Source organism: Salmo salar, chromosome 11 (genome assembly GCF_965601325.2).
Source record: "Salmo salar chromosome 11, fSalSal1, whole genome shotgun sequence".
NCBI classification, from domain to species: domain Eukaryota; kingdom Metazoa; phylum Chordata; class Actinopteri; order Salmoniformes; family Salmonidae; genus Salmo; species Salmo salar.
In genome coordinates, this window is record NC_138301.1 from 92,256,008 (window position 1) to 92,274,875 (window position 18,868).

The following is an 18,868-nucleotide window of genomic DNA, read 5'->3' on the forward strand; positions in this document are numbered from 1 at the left end:
GTCAGCACCAAAGTGCCTCTAATTACTTCAGTATGTGTCTGTCTGGTTAAATTAGGTCTTCTGCCCGCCGCTGGATTCAACATCACAACTGGGCCTCAATCAATCAATGTAGCGTCACACGCCATCAAACCTCCACTTTGCCATCGTGAGGAGAGAGACACTGGGATGGTGTGTGCAATAATGGTGACTTTGGGTATGGAAGTGTTCATATGTGGAACAAGAAAGTGTGTGAGTGTGTGTGTGTTAGAGAGCGAGAGGAAGAAAAAGTGTGTGTGTGTCAGAGTTTGCCGCAGTATCTGCAGAGACTCAGCTCCGGCGACAGTGGGTCAAATGAGCTCTCAGGAGCCTCGACTTAACCAGGCCACAATGTCTTCTCTTAACAGCATATTTATAACCTACCCTGTCCCAATTAACAGTGAAACAGGACTACTTATTTTCCTCTCCTTCCTTCTTCCTTGCTTCCCTCACGTGGAGCGAGCGAGAGAGCCACGTTCCCCCCCCCCCACCTGATCTAGACAGCTCAAGCACACGGCAGGGGTGGAGAGGAGAGAGGCAGAGGAGGAGAAGAGGAGAGAGGCAGAGAAGAGGAGAAGAGGAGAGAGATCTGCGTTATTGGCTTTGATGAAGTTTTCGGGTATCAGTATTTTGCGGTGTGATGAGGTAAGCTGCGGTGGCTCGAGGCAGATAATGAGGAGGATGGCTGGGGGAATATTTCAAGGAGGTTTTGGGTTAAAAATAAAATGTCATTTAGGCAGGCTTATACCCCAGGGCCATGGGGAGAGGAGAGTGTGTAGGCTGACCTCTGTGAAGCACACCTCCACACTGGAGAGACATGTAGTGTATGGGAGAAGGGGACACGGAAAGAGGAGGAAGATGGATAGAATGTGTTTGAGAGTGGGATAGTAGAAGAGAGAGATGGATGGAGAGGAAGAGGAACGCAGTCAATCATGAGCGAGAGGGGGTGTCAGAGGGACAGATATTGAGCAAAACATTTGAACGAGGGCGGACAAGAGAGAGCGAAATGGACAGAGGGCGAATGAGAAGGTCGATGAAAGAGAGAGGATGATGAGAGAGAGAGGAGAGATAGAGAGTGTAGCCAGAATCCACAACTCTCGGTGTGCAAACAAACTGCTCCAGGTCACCTTGCCTGTTGTCATACTGTAATTTGGGCCATGCCAATAACTCTGAAGCACCAAAAACGTTGCCTGCACTTTGCAACACATCCCACCCAGTGACGGCTCAAGCTTTGCCATCCACTCTTAACAGGCTTTAATTAGCTGGCTTTGACAGACTCAATATTTTTACAAGGAAACGGAACTACATCTGAAGATTGTGCTCTGGTCCTATAATCAATCAATCAATAATTCACACTTGTGGCCAACTCTGGGACGGCTTCCGTTACAACAGCAAGAAATCGGCTGAAGCAATAATTAGCTAGACGCTGTGTCTCTCCTGGTGTTTCAGAGTTGTGTGTTTGGAAGCGTCCCTGTGGAATGTGAGAGGAGGATAGTATGGATACACAACTCTATAGACACAAACTGTGACAGCCAGGGAAAACAAGGCAATCAAACCGCCGTCCACACACACACACACACACACACAGCGCTGTATCCGATGCTGTAGTAGACAGAGTGAGTTTACAAAGGATGGCCAAAAGAATCAAGGTGACTACAAAACTACAAATAAAGGTATGTTTATAACAGAATGAAAGCATACCCTAACACGCTTCAGCCCAGACTGAACACATAAGAAATGCTCGTTGAAAGTTTCAAAAAATGATAGTTTTGACTTTATTCCAGGTCCTGAGAGAGAGAGAGAGAGAGAGAGAGAGAGAGGAGAGAGAGAGAGAGAGAGAGACAGAAAGAGAGACAGAAAGAGAGACAGAAAGAGAGACAGAAAGAGAGACAGAAAGAGAGACAGAAAGAGAGAGAGACAGAAAGAGAGAGACACAGGCGTTGTGGGAGCATTTTAAGCCTGAATGGTAGGGGTGTAATGGTACATGTATTCATACCGAACAGTTCGGTAAGGGCACCTCGGTTTGGTCCTCACTGTGAACCCGAATGAATACATAAAAAAAAGATATGTACAAAATGAAAACAGAAGGTCTATAGGCTATGCATACGCTGTGTTGTAGGTCTGTGCCTCTTGACTAAATCTGAGCTGAAAAAACACTTCAGGCTATCCTGTTAAAACTAGAGCCTATGCACACGTTAATAAAAATTCTAATCTTAATTGGCACATTTCAAACTGTCCTTTTGTGAGGCGCAGCCAGGAACTTAGTCCTGTACGATGGCGAGTGGTGGAGTCGATAAACCCGGAGGATTCTCCATCATAGTATACATTTCCAGTTTGGGAACATTTTGGCTTCCCATTAGATTACGATGGAGATGGACAAAGACTTGTGGATAATAGACTATGCAGCTGCCAACACCTCAAATACGTTGGCACATTTACGCTGTCATCACCTCAGTATAACGGAGCAAGACGGAAACGCAAAGAAACAGGTAGGTAGGCTGTTTCTTTTATAGTCTTTCGTTTATAGCCACGGATATGCGTCCATTTTCTGTGGTTGAGAATAGGGGTTTTCAGGCAGCACCTTGTGAAAGTGCTCAAGCCATGTAACAAACTTTCCTCTTGCGCCTATTTCAGCAAACAGGTAGTACCTGCACTAAATAAGCAAGCAAAAGCCAAAGTTTTCAATGAATTGGCAAATGCACCCTGTGTTGCGCTTACTTAACAGTGACACCTCAACACATTACCCCGGAGTGGGAGGTGAACGGTGCTAGAAACACGCCCTTTTCATGAGAATCACAAATGCGTATTTGGCACTGAAGGAGGCAGTATATTGGTGCGTTCGTAACCAAGACGGAAGTGGGAATTTACCACATCCGACTGGGAAAAATCAATTTCAACACCTCTCCAAGTGGTAATTATACTGAACAAAAATATAAACGCAAAATGTAAAGTGTTTGTCCCATGGTTCAAGAGCTGAAATAAAAGATCCCAGAAATGTTCCATACGCACAAAAAGCATATTGCGCACAAATTTGTTTACGTCCCTGTTAGTTAACATTTCTCCTTTGCCAAGATAATCCATACAGTTGACAGGTGTGGCATATCAAGAAGTTGATTAAACAGAACAATCATTACATACCTTGTGCTGGGGACAATAAAAGGCCACTCTTAAATGTGCAATTTTACACACAATGCCACTGAAGTCAAAGTTTTGAAGGAGCATGCAATTGGCATGCTGACTGCAGGAATGTCCACCAGAGCTGTTGCCAGATAATTTAATGTTCATTTCTCTACCATACCCCGCTTCCAACGTCGTTTTAGAGAATTTGGCAGTATGTCCAACCAGCCTCACAACCGCAGACCACGTGTAACCACGCCAGCCCAAGACCTCCACATCTGGCTTCGTTACCTGCGGGATCATCTGAGACCAGCCACCCGGACACCTGATGAAACTGTGGGTTTGCACAAATGAAGGATTCATTCAGAAACTGTCAGAAACCATCTCAGGGTAGGTCATATGCATGCTCTCGTCCTCACCAGGGTCTTGACCTGACTGCTGTTTGGCATCGTAACGGACTTCAGTGGGCAAACGCTCACATTTAATGACCAGTGGCATGCTGGAGAAGTGAAGCACGGGGGTGGCAGCATCATGTTGTGGGGGTGCTTTGCTGCAGGAGGGACTGGTGCACTTCACAAAATAGATGGCATCATGAGGCAGGAAAATTATGTGGATATATTGAAGCAAGATCTATAGACATCAGTCAGGGAGTTAAAGCTTGGTCGCAAATGGGTCTTCCAAATGGACAATGACCCCAAGCATACTTCCAAAGTTGTGGCAAAATGGCTTAAGGACAACAAAGTCAAGGTATTGGAGTGGCCATCAGAAAGCTCTGACCTCAATCCCATAGAAAATTTGTGGGCAGAACTGAAAAAGTGTGTGTGAGCAAGGAGGCCTAAAAACCTGACTCAGTTACACCAGCTCTGTCAGGAGGAATGGGCAAAATTCACCCAATTTATTGTGGGAAGCTTGTGGAAGGCTACCTGAAACGTTTGACCCAAGTTCAACAATTTAAAGGCAATGCTACCAAATACTAATAGAACATATGTAAACTTCTGACCCACTGGGAATCTGATGAAAGAAATAAAAGCTGAAATAAATCATTCTGTTTACTATTATTATGACATTTCACATTCTTAAAATAAAGTGGTGATCCTAACTGACCTAAAACAGGGAATTTTTACTAGGATTCAATGTCAGGAATTGTGAAAAACTAAGTTTAAAAGTATTTGGCTAAGATGTACGTAAACGTCCGACTTCAACTGTAGCATGATCCATGACTAGAATACAGTATATACATATTAAGTGAGTGAAACAGTATGTAAACATTAAAGTGACCAATGTGTTCTGAGTGTTCAGGATTTAGGTTAGCTTGTAATGCCTCAGAAAACAAAAACCCTGCTGTTGACCATAGTTTATGGGAATTGGGCACGAGACATCACCCCTGTCTAAGTGAATGTAGCTGAGACAGAGGGCTTGAATCAAGAGAAGAGGCCTGTGATTGTGCAGTGTTTGAGTCTGGTCTGGGGCTGCCAGAGCTGTAATCTGACTAGGAGACGTTAGATCAATTCCTCTCTCTTCTCTCTCAGCACCCCTTCACCACATGGCAAATTGATTGGGGTCTCCAGATGATGAGGGGATTTGCCAGCTCCTTAAAACCTGGCTGCGTTTTTAAACTCGCCCGGTCCATGCATATGGTCAGGTAATAGCCAGCTCTAGCTATCAGAGAGAGAGAGAGAGAGAGAGACCATATGAGAGAGAAAGGGAATGAGTGGATGGACAGAGAGAGAGAGAGACCATATGAGAGAGAAAGGGAATGAGTGGATGGACGAGAGAGAGAGAGAGAGAGAGAGAGAGAGAGAGAGGAGAGAGAGAGAGAGAGAGAGACCATATGAGAGAGAAAGGGAATGAGTGGATGGACAGAGAGAGAGAGAGAGAGAGAGAGAGAGAGAGAGAGAGAGAGAGAGAGAGAGACCATATGAGAGAGAAAGGGAATGAGTGGATGGACAGAGAGAGAGAGACAGAGAGAGACCACTCCCAACTGGCAGTAGAAAAAAACACACATCTGTAATGTAATCCATGAACTGTAATCTGAGTCAGTCAGTCATGCTACTCCATATGAACAGCAGTGTGATGACTATAGGACTTTATAGTATCTACTGTATGCCAATTAGGATTGCAAAGGGTAGGAAACTTTCTGGCAAATTTCTGGAATTTTGGGGGAAATTTTCCATGGGAAATTAAGCCCTGGAATTTGGGGAATTTTGCTTAAATTCATCAAAAAGTTAGCTTATAACAGTGAACCTTTTTTGAGGGATAACCTTAAGGCAATTCTAGGTTTTGTGGCATATTTTGGTTAAAAATCCCCAGTTCAATGGAATTGCAACAGTGCATTTTTCCATCACATGTACAGCTGATTCTCAAGATCTTGCACACTAATGAGATGCTATTGAGCCCACACTACTACACTGTCTGAGCCAAGGACTACATGCTTTCTGGTTTTGATTACAATACTGGGTGGGGTGAATATATTTTATATGACATACATTATTTTATGTTAACGAGTAAATATACTGCTCAAAAAAATAAAGGGAACACTTAAACAACACATCCTAGATCTGAATAAAAGAAATAATCTTATTAAATACTTTTTTCTTTACATAGTTGAATGCGCTGACAACAAAATCACACAAAAATAATCAATGGAAATCCAATTTATCAACCCATGGAGGTCTGGATTTGGAGTCACACTCAAAATTAAAGTGGAAAACCACACTACAGGCTGATCCAACTTTGATGTAATGTCCTTAAAACAAGTCAAAATGAGGCTCAGTAGTGTGTGTGGCCTCCACGTGCCTGTATGACCTCCCTACAACGCCTGGGCATGCTCCTGATGAGGTGGCGGATGGTCTCCTGAGGGATCTCCTCCCAGACCTGGACTAAAGCATCCGCCAACTCCTGGACAGTCTGTGGTGCAACGTGGCGTTGGTGGTTGGAGCGAGACATGATGTCCCAGATGTGCTCAATTGGATTCAGGTCTGGGGAACGGGCGGGCCAGTCCATAGCATCAATGCCTTCCTCTTGTAGGAACTGCTGACACACTCCAGCCACATGAGGTCTAGCATTGTCTTGCATTAGGAGGAACCCAGGGCCAACCGCACCAGCATATGGTCTCACAAGGGGTCTGAGGATCTCATCTCGGTACCTAATGGCAGTCAGGCTACCTCTGGCGAGCACATGGAGGGCTGTGCGGCCCCCCAAAGAAATGCCACCCCACACCATGACTGACCCACCGCCAAACCGGTCATGCTGGAGGATGTTGCAGGCAGCAGAACGTTCTCCACGGCGTCTCCAGACTCTGTCACGTCTGTCACGTGCTCAGTGTGAACCTGCTTTCATCTGTGAAGAGCACAGGGCGCCAGTGGCGAATTTGCCAATCTTGGTGTTCTCTGGCAAATGCCAAACATCCTGCACGGTGTTGGGCTGTAAGCACAACCCCCACCTGTGGATGTCGGGCCCTCATACCACCTTCATGGAGTCTGTTTCTGACCGTTTGAGCAGACACATGCACATTTGTGGCCTGCTGGAGGTCATTTTGCAGGGCTCTGGCAGTACTCCTCCTGCTCCTCCTTGCACAAAGGCGGAGGTAGCGGTCCTGCTGCTGGGTTGTTGCCCTCCTACGGCCTCCTCCACGTCTCCTGATGTACTGGCCTGTCTCCTGGTAGCGCCTCCATGCTCTGGACACTACGCTGACAGACACAGCAAACCTTCTTGCCACAGCTTGCATTGATGTTCCATCCTGGATGAGCTGCACTACCCGAGCCACTTGTGTGGGTTGTAGACTCCGTCTCATGCTACCACTAGAGTGAAAGCACCGCCAGCATTCAAAAGTGACCAAAACATCAGCCAGGAAGCATAGGAACTGAGAAGTGGTCTGTGGTCCCCACCTGCAGAACCACTCCTTTATTGGGGGTGTCTTGCTAATGCCTATAATTTCCACCTGTTGTCTATTCCATTTGCACAACAGCATGTGAAATTTATTGTCAATCAGTGTTGCTTCCTAAGTAGACAGTTTGATTTCACAGAAGTGTGATTGACTTGGAGTTACATTGTGTTGTTTAAGTGTTCCCTTTATTTTTTTGAGCAGTGTAGTAGCCTATATCAAAGTGTGTTTAAATAATTTCTAACTTGTTAACAATTTCTGGTAGTTAGTTTTTGCTACCATGTGGGTTTTAGCTTGCTTGAGCCTGCTAACTGAGGAGTGTTAATTCACCGGTTTACAAACGTTTAATTTTAAAACATTTATCTTACAAAGGAGTTGTTTAATCTAACTGCTTAACTATTTATCTGTATATTGAATTGTATTTTAGATTTTTTTTTTACAATGTTTTTTCTAATCTTTACATGAAAATGCTACGGGCACTAGCTGATGTGTGGAGACATTTCACTGCAGCTGATGTAGAAGGAAAATCTGTGTACATTTGCAAAAACTGTGCCAAATCATATGTGAAGAATGCAACAAAGATTTTTTTAAAATCATCTGGCCAAGTGCCCTCAGCGCTCACAACAAGCAACCTCTGACAAAAGTCCCTCTACTTCTAATCGAGGTGAAAATGTTGAATCAGACACCTTATCGATAGCAACAGGTCATGGTCCTCCTGGAATCAGATGCTTTTTTGACTCAATGGAGGAACGTAGTTAGAGAAATGCTGATGAATGTCTTGCTCGAGATGTGTATGCAACTGGTTCACCTGTGATGCTCACAGGCAATGTATATTGGAAGAGATTTTGAATGTTCTCCGCCCAGCAACCACCCCACCAACCAGACATGATTTATCTACTCATTTGCTGGATGCAGAGTTCAACAGAGTTCAAGTGAAGGTCAAGCAAATCATAGAGAAAGCAGACTGTATTGCAATCATCTCTGATGGGTGGTCGAATGTTCGTGGGCAAGGAATAATTAACTACATCATCTCCACGCCTCAACCAGTATTCTACAAGAGCACAGACACAAGGGACAACAGACACACCGGTCTCTACATTGCAGATGAGCTGAAGGCAGTCATCAATGACCTTGGACCACAGAAGTTATTTGCACTGGTGACAGAAAATGCTGCGAACATGAAGGCTGCTTGGTCTAAAGTGAATGAGTGCTACCCTCACATCACACCCATTAACTTGTGCTGCTCATGCATTGAATCTTCTCCTCAAGGACAACATGACACTGAAAACAATGGATACAGTCTACAAGAGAGCCAAGTAAATGGTTAGGTATGTGAAGGGTCATCAAGTTATAGCAGCAATCTACCTCACCAAGCAAACTGAGAAGAATAAGAGCACCACACTGAAGCTGCCCAGCAACACCCATTGGGGTGGTGTTGTCATCATGTTTGACAGTCTCCTGGAGGGGGAGTCTCTACAAGAAATGCCCATATCACAATCTGCCAATATGGACAGCCCCATCAAGAGGATCCTCCTGGATGATGTACTTTGGGAGAGAGTGGTAAGCAGCCTGAAACTCCTGAAACCTGTAGCAGTAGCCATTGCACTGATTGAGGGAGACAATGCCATCCTGTCTGATGTTCAGACTCTGCTTGCAGATGTTAGAGAAGAAATCCATACTCCACTGCCCACTTCAGTGTTGCTCCAAGCAGAGGAAACTGCAGTTCTGAAATACATCAAAAAGCGTGAAGACTTCTGCCTGAAGCCCATACACGCCACAGTGTGCATTGGACCCCAAGTATGCTGGCAAGAGCATCCTGGCTGGTGCAGAGATCAACAAGGACTATGGTGTCATCACTACCGTGTCTCGCCACCTTGGCCTGGATGACACTACCAAGCAAGGGCTTTGGGATGGAGATGCAATATGGCAGTCATGCCAACATATCTCATCAGCCACCTGGTGGAAGGGATTTTGTGGATCTGACCCTGTTGCCTCCATTATCCTCCAAATCCCACCAACATCAGCCACCTCAGACTGCAACTGGTCCTTGTTTGGGAACACACACACCAAAGCACACAACAAACTGACCAATACAAGGGTTGAAAAATTGGTACCATCTGGGCAAATTTTAGGCTTTTTGAGCCTGACAACGAGCCATCCTCAACAAGGTTGGAAAGTGACAGTGAAGATTAGGCCTCACAGTCTGATGTTCAAGTGGTGGACATTGAGGAGGTCCAGGGAGAAGACATGGAAGCCTGAGATGTATGCTGAAAACATTTTTGGGAGATGCGATGGATCATTGGGGATCATTCAATATTCGATTTATTTTGTGGTTCAGTGAAATCATGCCATGTGAAGAGTCAACTCATTTAATTAATGTTTAATTTGTATCTAAATCGTTTTTTTATTTTATTTCCATTGGAAGAATTTAATCATTTGCAATTATGTCTACTTATGATAAGGTAAAAGGTTTATGTCTGCATAAGATATGGTACAGTGGTTGCTCCACTAAAAGTTTTGCGATTATGCTGCGGTACTTAGAGGTAATTTGTGGTTTAGTATGGTACCCTGTGTCACCAATTCATTGCTCCAGACCAGCGAAAGGGGGAGTTGGAGCACTGATTATGCTTTTGGGTCCTACTGTGGGTCCTACTGTGTCTCTAACTGACAATGAACAGGCTACATAAACCTAAATAGAAACTGATAATTGTGCACGACTTCAGTATTACTTACTAAAACTGTTGTTACACTAAGGTTTTTATTAGTTTATTTTGTTAGGATTATTTTGCTCTTACTGTCGTACTGTTGGCCACTCCCGACCGTTCACCTTGTACAGCGCCTCAGTGGTGCAATGGTCTAAGACACTGCATAGCAGTGTTGCTACAGATGTTGGTTCAATTCCCGGGCCGGCCTCAACTGGGAGACCCGTGAGATGACTCTAGGTTTTTGGTTTCTCTTCGTCTAAAAACAGAAAGAAATAATTCTAAATAACAAACTGGCTTTATTTACAAATTAGTAACAATGTCTCACCCCATGTTCAAGAATGGCCTTTATCTCGCTCATTTTACGTTATTTGAAAACAAAATCTCCAAAATATTGTTATTATTAATTTTGAATTATATAAAAGCCCCTTGGATATTCTCAGATATATTATTAACCCTGTTATTAGCAGGACAATATATAATGGGATTGCCTTGCAGTTTTCCTAAGTTAAGTATTACTATTATTAATATTATTATGTATCACATCCGACCGTGATTGGGAGTCCCATAGGGCGGCGCACAATTGGCCCAGCGTTTCTCTCCCTCTAAAAACAGAAATAAAATGTTTTGGCTTTTACAAATATTATTTTGGCCTTTATTCAGATTACAATCACTCACTTTAATTTTTTTGAAAACAGTCATATAGCAGCACCTACATAAAGCTGAGTGACTCACTCATTCATGGCTTTGGATCAAAATAAATAAGTACCAACATTCTTTCTGTTAGTGTTTAATAAAGAAATGTTTTGGTTATCCTGACCTGGACACCATGTAGAGTATTATAATAGGACTATTAGCAGGACAATATGGGCTATTAGCAGGACAATATACCTTTACCAACACCTCTCTATATTTTGATATTTGTGGATGGGCCTCCCCAGTGGCGCAGCTGTCTAAGTCACCGCATCGCAATTCAAAATGCGTTGCTACACATACCTGTGCCGGCCGCCACCGGGAGACCCATGTGTCAGCTTTTGGTTTTAATTTAGAATCATCCAATCCTCAATATGTAATTATTAGCTGAGAATCACGTCATATTTTTCAATATACTGTAGGCCTACCATAGGCGAAATGAGTCTCAATAGTGTTGAGTAATGTGCTGTTAAATGTGGTGTAGGTCTTATTTATTTAAAGAGCATATTGAAGTTGACACAATAGCCTACAACTATTTTAGCACCGTTTCGCGCTGCTCTGAGACAAGCATGGGGACTGGTCTTGATAAAGCAATGAGATTTTTATTTTGACTGAATCTCTGTTTGGGTATTGGTTAGACAAAAATTATGGTGTAGAAATTAATACTCAGTGTAACCTTAATTGAACTTCTTTGGGGTAGGGGGCAGTATTTTCACGTCCCGATGAAAAGCGTGCCCAGAGTAAACTGCCTGCTACTCAGGCCCAGAAGCTAGGATATGCATATTATTAATAGATTTGGATAGAAAACACTCCGAAGTTTCTAAAACTGTTTGAATGATGTCTGTGAGTATAACAGAACTCATATGGCAGGCAAAAACCTGAGAAAAATCCAACCAGGAAGTGGGAAATCTGAGGCTTGTAGTTTTTCAAGCGATTGCCTATCCAATATACAGTGTCTGTGGAGTCATATTGCACTTCCTAAGGCTTCCACTAGATGTCAACAGTCTTTAGAACATTGTTTCAGGCTTCTACTGTGAATGGGGAGAGAATAAGAGCTGTTTGTATCAGGTGTCTGGCAGTAGGCCATGAGCTCAGTCACGCGTGCTCCCACGCGCAGCAAGTTTTAAAACACTTGTAGCCCGATTAGCAGGACAATAGACTCTTTGTAGCCCAGTTACTGTAGGTGTGAACATCCCCCTACCTGCAATGTATTCGATACTTAAGTACTCTGAAGTGTTACGCAAAACAGCGGTACAGCATTTCATCAACATCTTCATGCTTTCATTAATAAAATTATGATATAAATACTCTCAAAATGCAGATGATTATTTAGTTATGGATCAATAATGAATTACCATGGGAATAAATATGACTGAATTACAGAAATATTGGAACAAAGATGTCTAATGTAGGTAAACAAATAGTTGATTACAGGAAAATACTCTTTCAAACACAAATGGTCACATTGTACAGCGCCATTATGGCTATTAGCAGGTAGCTGGACAATAGACTTGCTAGAAGGAGGCTAGAGGGAGAATTCTATCGTCAAATATATTTCTAAGTTAGGTTCTAAGTATTATTATTATGTACAGCTGAAGTCGGAAGTTTACATACACCTTAGCCAAATACATTCAAACTCAGTTTTTCACAATTCCTGACATTTAATCCTAGTAAAAGTTCCCTGTCTTAGGTCAGTTAGGACCACCACTTTATTTTAAGAATGTTTTAAAACAGAATAAGAGTAGAGAGAATAATAGTTGAGAGAATGATTTATGTCAGCTTTTATTTCTTTCATCACATTACCAGTGGGTCAGAAGTTTACATACACTCAATTAGTATACGGTAGCATTGCCTTTAAATTGTTTAACTTGGGTTAAACGTTTCAGGTAGCCTTCCAGAAGCTTCCCACAATAAGTTGGGTGAATTTTGGCCCATTCCTCCTGACAGAGCTGGTGTAACTGAGTCAGGTTTGTAGGTCTCTTTACTCACACATTCTTTTTAAGTTCTGCCCACAAATTGTCTATAGGATTGAGGTCAGGGCTTTATGATGGCCACTCCAATACCTTGACTTTGTTGTCCTTAATCCATTTTGCCACAACTTTGGAAGTGTGCTTGGGGTCATTGTCCATTTGGAAGACCCATTTGCGACTAAGCTTTCACTTCCTGACTGATGTCTTGAGATGTTGCTTCAATATATCCACAGAATTTTCCTGCCTCATGATGCCATCTATTTTGTGAAGTGCACCAGTCCTTCCTGCAGCAAAGCACTCCCACAACATGATGCTGCCACCCCCGTGCTTCACGGTTGGGCTGGTGTTCTTCGGCTTGCAAGCTTCCCCTTTTTTCCTCCAAACATAACGATGGTCATTATGGCCAAACAGTTCTATTTTTGTTTCATCAGACCAGAGGACATTTCTCCAAAAAGTACGATCTTTGTCCCCATGTGCAGTTGCAAACCATTGTCTGGCTTTTTTTAATGGAGGTTTTGGAGCAGTAGCTTCTTCCTTGCTGAGCGGCCTTTCAGGTTATGTCGATATAGGACTCGTTTTACTGTGGATATAGATACTTTGTACCTGTTTCCTCCAGCATCTTCACAAGGTCCTTTGCTGTTGTTCTGGGATTGATTTGCAATTTTTACACCAAAGTACGCTCATCTCTAGGAGACAGAAAGCATCTCCTTCCTAAGCGGTATGACGGCTGTGTGGTCCCATGGTGTTTAAACGTGCGTACTATTGTTTGCACAGATGAACGTGGTACCTTCAGGTGTTTGGAAATTGCTCCCAAGGATGAACCAGACTTGTGGAGGTCTACAATTTTTTTTCTGAGGTCTTCGCTGATTTCTTTTGATTTTCCCATGATGTCAAGCAAAGAGGCACTGAGTTTGAAGGTAGGCCTTGCAATACATCCACAGGTACACCTCCAATTGACTCAAATTATGTCAATTAGCCTATCAGAAGCTTCTAAAGCCATTTCTGGAATTTTCCAAGCTCTTTAAAGGCACAGTCAACTTAGTGTATGTAAACTTCTCACCCACTGGAATTGTGATACAGTGAATTATAAGTGAAATAATCTGTCTGTAAACAATTGTTGGAAAAATGACTTGTGTCATGCACAAAGTAGATGTCATAACCGACTTGCCAAAACTATAGTTTGTTAACAAGAAATGTGTGGAGTGGTTGAAAAACGAGTTTTAATGACTCCAACCTAAGCGTATGTAAACTTCCGACTTCAACTGTATCACATCCGACTGTGATTGGGTGTCCCCCATAGGGCGGCGCACAATTGACCCCACGTTTCTCTCTCTCTAAAAACAGAAATAAATGTTTTGGCCTTTACAAATATTATTTTGGCCTTTATTCAGATTACAGCTTTTTTTTTTGAAAACGAAATAACCGATTAATCGGTCGACCTCTAGTCTCAATCTCACGTCCCCTCCCTCCATACAGGGCTGTCTTAATGGGTTACAGACCTCAAATGGCACAAGCATTGATTCTTTATCTGCTGGAGCAATCACAGAAGCCATAATCAAAATTTAGCTTGAAATCCAATTAGAAAGAGAAACAGGCGGGCTGGTAAGCTTTCACAATTTCCCCTAAAACTTTAATGTGCAATTACGTGTAAGTTATATAGCCAAGCGGGGAAATCATTAACCCTTTAATTTGGGCAAATGAGATCCATTTTGCAGAACAAAGCCACCAGATTGGGTGCTTTTGTCCACCTGACAGGCTCTCTTAAAAAAAGCACCCTTTATCCCTGGAATGCCTGGCAAGTGGGGGACTATGGGCCAGGCCAGGCAAATATTAAAATATCAATATAAAACATCCAATGATCCCCTTCATACCGCTCCACACAGAGCCCGAGTACACACAGATACACACATGCCAACAGAGAGCTGCTGTAGCCAGGAGAGAGAGCGAGAGAAGGCGAGACAGAAGGAAAGAGACAGAAGGAGAGTAAGTGAGCACGTGAGAGGAATAAAGGGTGAGTAGCATAGCGGTGTCTGCGGTTCACCTCTCCACCCTGGTTTTGTCTCTAATCACGTCAATTAGCCCTGCCGGGCTCTGGCTGGCCCTTTAAGAAGCTGAGGTACCTGCTGGAGAGAGACAGGGCTCCCAGGAGAGAAACCCTTCCTTTGAACAGAGCATGTCAGCATAGAGACAAAGAGCCCAATCAATTAGAAAGCTACCCCTCACAGCAGCTCACATCACAGCAGCTCTTGACAGAAGTGACTAGGGCTGCTGGGCAAGGAGGGAGAGAGGCAGAGAGAAAGGGAGAGAGAGGGAGAAAGACGCACGCACACACACACTTACGAACACAGGCAGGTACACATCTGCGTACACACGCTTCTACCGAAACATCGTCACATAAGTAGACACACACAGTATTTACCGTAAGTGTGTGTGTGTGTTCGAATTAGAATGTATCAAACTCAATCAATCAATTACGAGATTAGATTGAAAGGCATCAATATTCATGAACCTGTTGCTTGGAATTGATTCTATAAATAAATCAATACAAGCAAAGGGTAGGAGAGTGGGAGATGTGGCCGTCCGCTGAACGATTTATGACTCAATTCATCAGAGAGCACAGAGAGCACTGTGGCCAGCTGGCTAGGACGCACACGCACACACTCCTTAATTAGACGGAGTACATTCAAGGTGAAAAGTAGGACCAGAAAATATGACTTTGATCAGCACACATGGTCTGTTTGCGAAATCGGAATTCATTTGAGTAAACAGACTGACTAAAAGCCTGATCTGTCACAATTTGGGATTCAAATTGGATAAAATGTAGCCTAAACAAATATACATGTTCAGTAAATACCAGAGCATTTGGGGGAGATGCCCTCTGTGTCGGGCAGCTTCAGCACCAGGACATCTGAGTAAATAGCTAACGAGGCTTGCAAGGTGCCTCCCCCCAGCCTCAAACGCTAATAACACCACAATATGGATGTCTGGGCCCTCCCTCCCTCCCATGGAAAATCATCCCTGTGTGAGAGTACTGTTTTGCCGAGGTCACACTCAGTGTTCTACCAAGAGAACTAATCCCTGTTCAATTTATTCCATTTAGCCCTCTTAAATTCCGGCCTTGAATTTATTTTTAAACTAAATAAAGTGAGCAGAGGCAGGGCTTTTGATTGAAAGCTCCAAACAGTCTCTGATAGCCTCATTTCCTGCGCACTATCGATCCCTCACTTACTTGCAACTTTCCCTCTAATTTTGTTACGCAGAGAAGAAAACGAGAGAACAAAAAAATAAATAAAACACAGAAAATAGACCTGTGTCATTTCTCTCTTGATTTCTGTTTTTTTTCTCCATCTGCTGCTTCCTGGTTTCTTTCTACACGCTTTCATTCGTGCTCTACTCAATCATAAAATCTAATTCTCACAGCAGAGTACAATAAAACACTCAGATGAAGAGGAGCCCTAAGTGTTCGGTCAGGTGTCTCTGGCTAATGCTGTCCAGGAACTTCTTAGTTTCCTGATTAGAAACTAGGAGTCTTGGACATCTGGATCTGGCGTTTCTCGTTTGGCCGAGGTGCTGGCAGGATGGTAGGCGGACGGGTGGAGAATAGAGGGTTTAGGTACTGGTGTCTAAAGGTATGCTTAAAAAAAAAAGTAATCTGTTCAATCCGTGCTAAACTTGCAGCAGGATCTGGTCTTTAACAGAGTATTACGTTACGGACAGGGACATCCATCCACAGAGGAGGAGGAGGAGAGAAGGGGGGACATAAGCTGGGTTATCTAAGAACAGAGCATGTTCTCTGGGACAGGGGCAGGAGAGACAGTCTGGCATCCCACTTACGCCACTCAACAGGGAGCAGAAGTTGACATGACACATTTTTATTCATTATAAGATTCACTGTAGCTTTGCTAATGTTTTAGGATCACTTGTCTCATTTGACAGATAATCAATAATATACTAGAAAGTCTGAACTTAACTCTGCTTTTAACATATCTTAATATGATGGTAAACTACCATCATGCCAACGGGCTACAGAGCGGAAAGGACGACTTCTTGGAACCAGAGAGATGCTTTGAGTGAACTTCAAAACAGTAAAAAGGATAGATGAGGAATAATAAGTGAAAGACGTGATTGGGTCATTGAAGAGAGTATGGTAAGGAGCACAGAAAGCCCAGTTGGGCACATACACTACATATACAAAAGTATGTGGACACCCCTTCAAAATTAGTGGATTTGGATATTTCAGCCACATAAAATCGAGCACCCAGCCATGCAATCTCCATAGACAAACATTGGCAGTAGAATGGCCTTACTGAAGAGCTCCGTGACTTTCAACTTGGCTCCGTCATAGGATGCAACCTTTAAAACAAGGCAGTTTGTAAAATCTCTGCCCTGCTAGAGCTGCCCTGGTCAACTGTAAGTGCCGTTATTGTGAAGTGGAAACGTCTAGGAGCAACAACGGCTCAGCCGCAAAGTGGTAGCCCACACAAGCTCCCACAACAGGACCGGTGAGTGCTGAAGAGTGTAGCGCATAATAATCGTCTGTCCTCGAGTTCCAAACTGCCCTTGGAAGCAACGTCAGCACAATAACTGTTCGTCGGGAGCTTCATGAAATGGGTTTCCATGTCCGAGCAGCTGCACACAAGCCTAAGATCACCATTCGCAATGCCAAGCGTTGGCTGGAGTGGTGTAAAGCTCGCCGCCATTGGACACTGGACCAGCGGAAACATGTTCTCTGGAGTGATGAATCCTGCATCACTATCTGGTAGTCCAACAGACGAATCTGGGTTTGGCGAATACCAGGAGAACGCTACCTGTTCCAATGCATAGTGCCAACTGTAAAGTTTGGTGGAGGAGGAATTATGGTCTGGGACTGTTTTTCATGGTTCGGGCTAGGCCCCTTAATTCCAGTGAAGGGAAATCTTAACGCTACAGCATACAATGACATTCTAGACGATTCTGTGCTTCCAACTTTGTGACAACAGTTTGGGGAAGGCCCTTTCCTGTTTCAGTCCATACAGAAATGGTTTGTCGAGATCGGTGTGGAAGAACTTGACTGGCCTGCACAGAGCCCTGACCTCAACCCAATCGAACACTTTTGGAATGAATTGAAACACCGACTGCGAGCCAGGCCTAACCGCCTAACATCAGTGCCCGACCTCACTAATGCTCTTGTGACTGAATGGAAGCAAATCCCCACAGCAATGTTCCAACATCTAGTGGAAAGCCTTCCCAGAAGAATGGAGGCTGTTAAAGCAGCAGAGGGGGAACCAAATACAATTTAATGCCCATGGTTTTGGAATGAGATGTGTCCACATACTTTTGGTCATGTAGTGTATATGGGTCAAGGATGAACCAAAGACAGTGGTTCAGTAAAATTATCTTTAAAAACAGATTAAACAGCAGCTCATTGGGGAGAAAGTGCAGCATGAGGCCTCAATGAGCCTAGCTAGCTTCTCTAGGCTACTCCAGTCAAGACGGGCACTGTTATATGGGATTATAAATAACGTGCCTGCTACAAGTTAGCTAGTCTAGGCTATAGCAGAGTTGCCTTAGCGTGTCACTTTTCCTCCGTCTGCTCTCTCCCATCTCATACGTTACAAACTGGCCCATCCGCAGCTGTAGCAAAAGAGCGCCAGTCTCTAAACCCCGCGCAGCAGTGCTCAGGTTAAAACTGTACATTTGGAGGAAAAAAACACATGTATTTAGAATATACAGCTATCAGACAAAAATTAATGATACTATTCGAATAGTGAGATTATTTAAAAACCGCATCCTTACCTCTTCCTCTTCCTAAAAATATGACTCACATGTTTCTCTTTCACCTCCTCTCTTTATTTGTCCTCTATTATTATCCCTGGCAGCCCCTTGCTAAAGCCAGTCAGTATTTCGCTGTGTGCCGATAGTGCTCCTTCTGCCGAGCCCTACCAACAGTTGACTCTCCGTGCTGCGGCTTCATAATGGAACACTAAACCAGCTTCACCGCCACAACACACAACATGCACGAGACACAATACACACTAGCTAAAATACACACATACAGTCGAAGTGGGAAGTTTACATACACTTAGGTTGGAGTCATTAAAACTCGTTTTTCAACCACTCAACAAATTTCTTGTTAACAAACTGTAGTTTTGGCAAAAATTCCAGTGGGTCAGAAGTTTACATACACTAAGTTAACTGTGCCTTTAAACAGCTTGGAAAATTCCAGAAAATTATGTCATAGCTTTAGAAGCTTCTGATAGGCTAATTGACATCATTTGAGTCAATTGGAGGTGTACCTGTGGATGTATTTCAAGGCCTACCTTCAAACGCAGTGCCTCTTTGCTTGACATCGTGGGAAAATCAAAAATCAGCCAAGACCCCAGAAAAAAAATGTGTAGACCTCCACAAGTCTGGTTCATCATTGGGAGCAATTTCCAAACGCCTGAAGGTACCACGTTCATCTGTACAATCAATAGTACGCAAGTATAAACACCATGGGACCACGCAGC

At 43.5% G+C, this 18,868-nt stretch overlaps 1 protein-coding gene across 2 annotated transcripts in view; it reads right to left on the bottom strand.

Annotated features, from left to right (window-relative positions):
• Nucleotides 1–18,868, bottom strand: part of LOC106563159 (splicing factor, suppressor of white-apricot homolog) — a 143,967-nt gene that overhangs the window by 16,161 nt on the left and 108,938 nt on the right. The gene's annotated exons all lie outside the window — the stretch shown is intronic.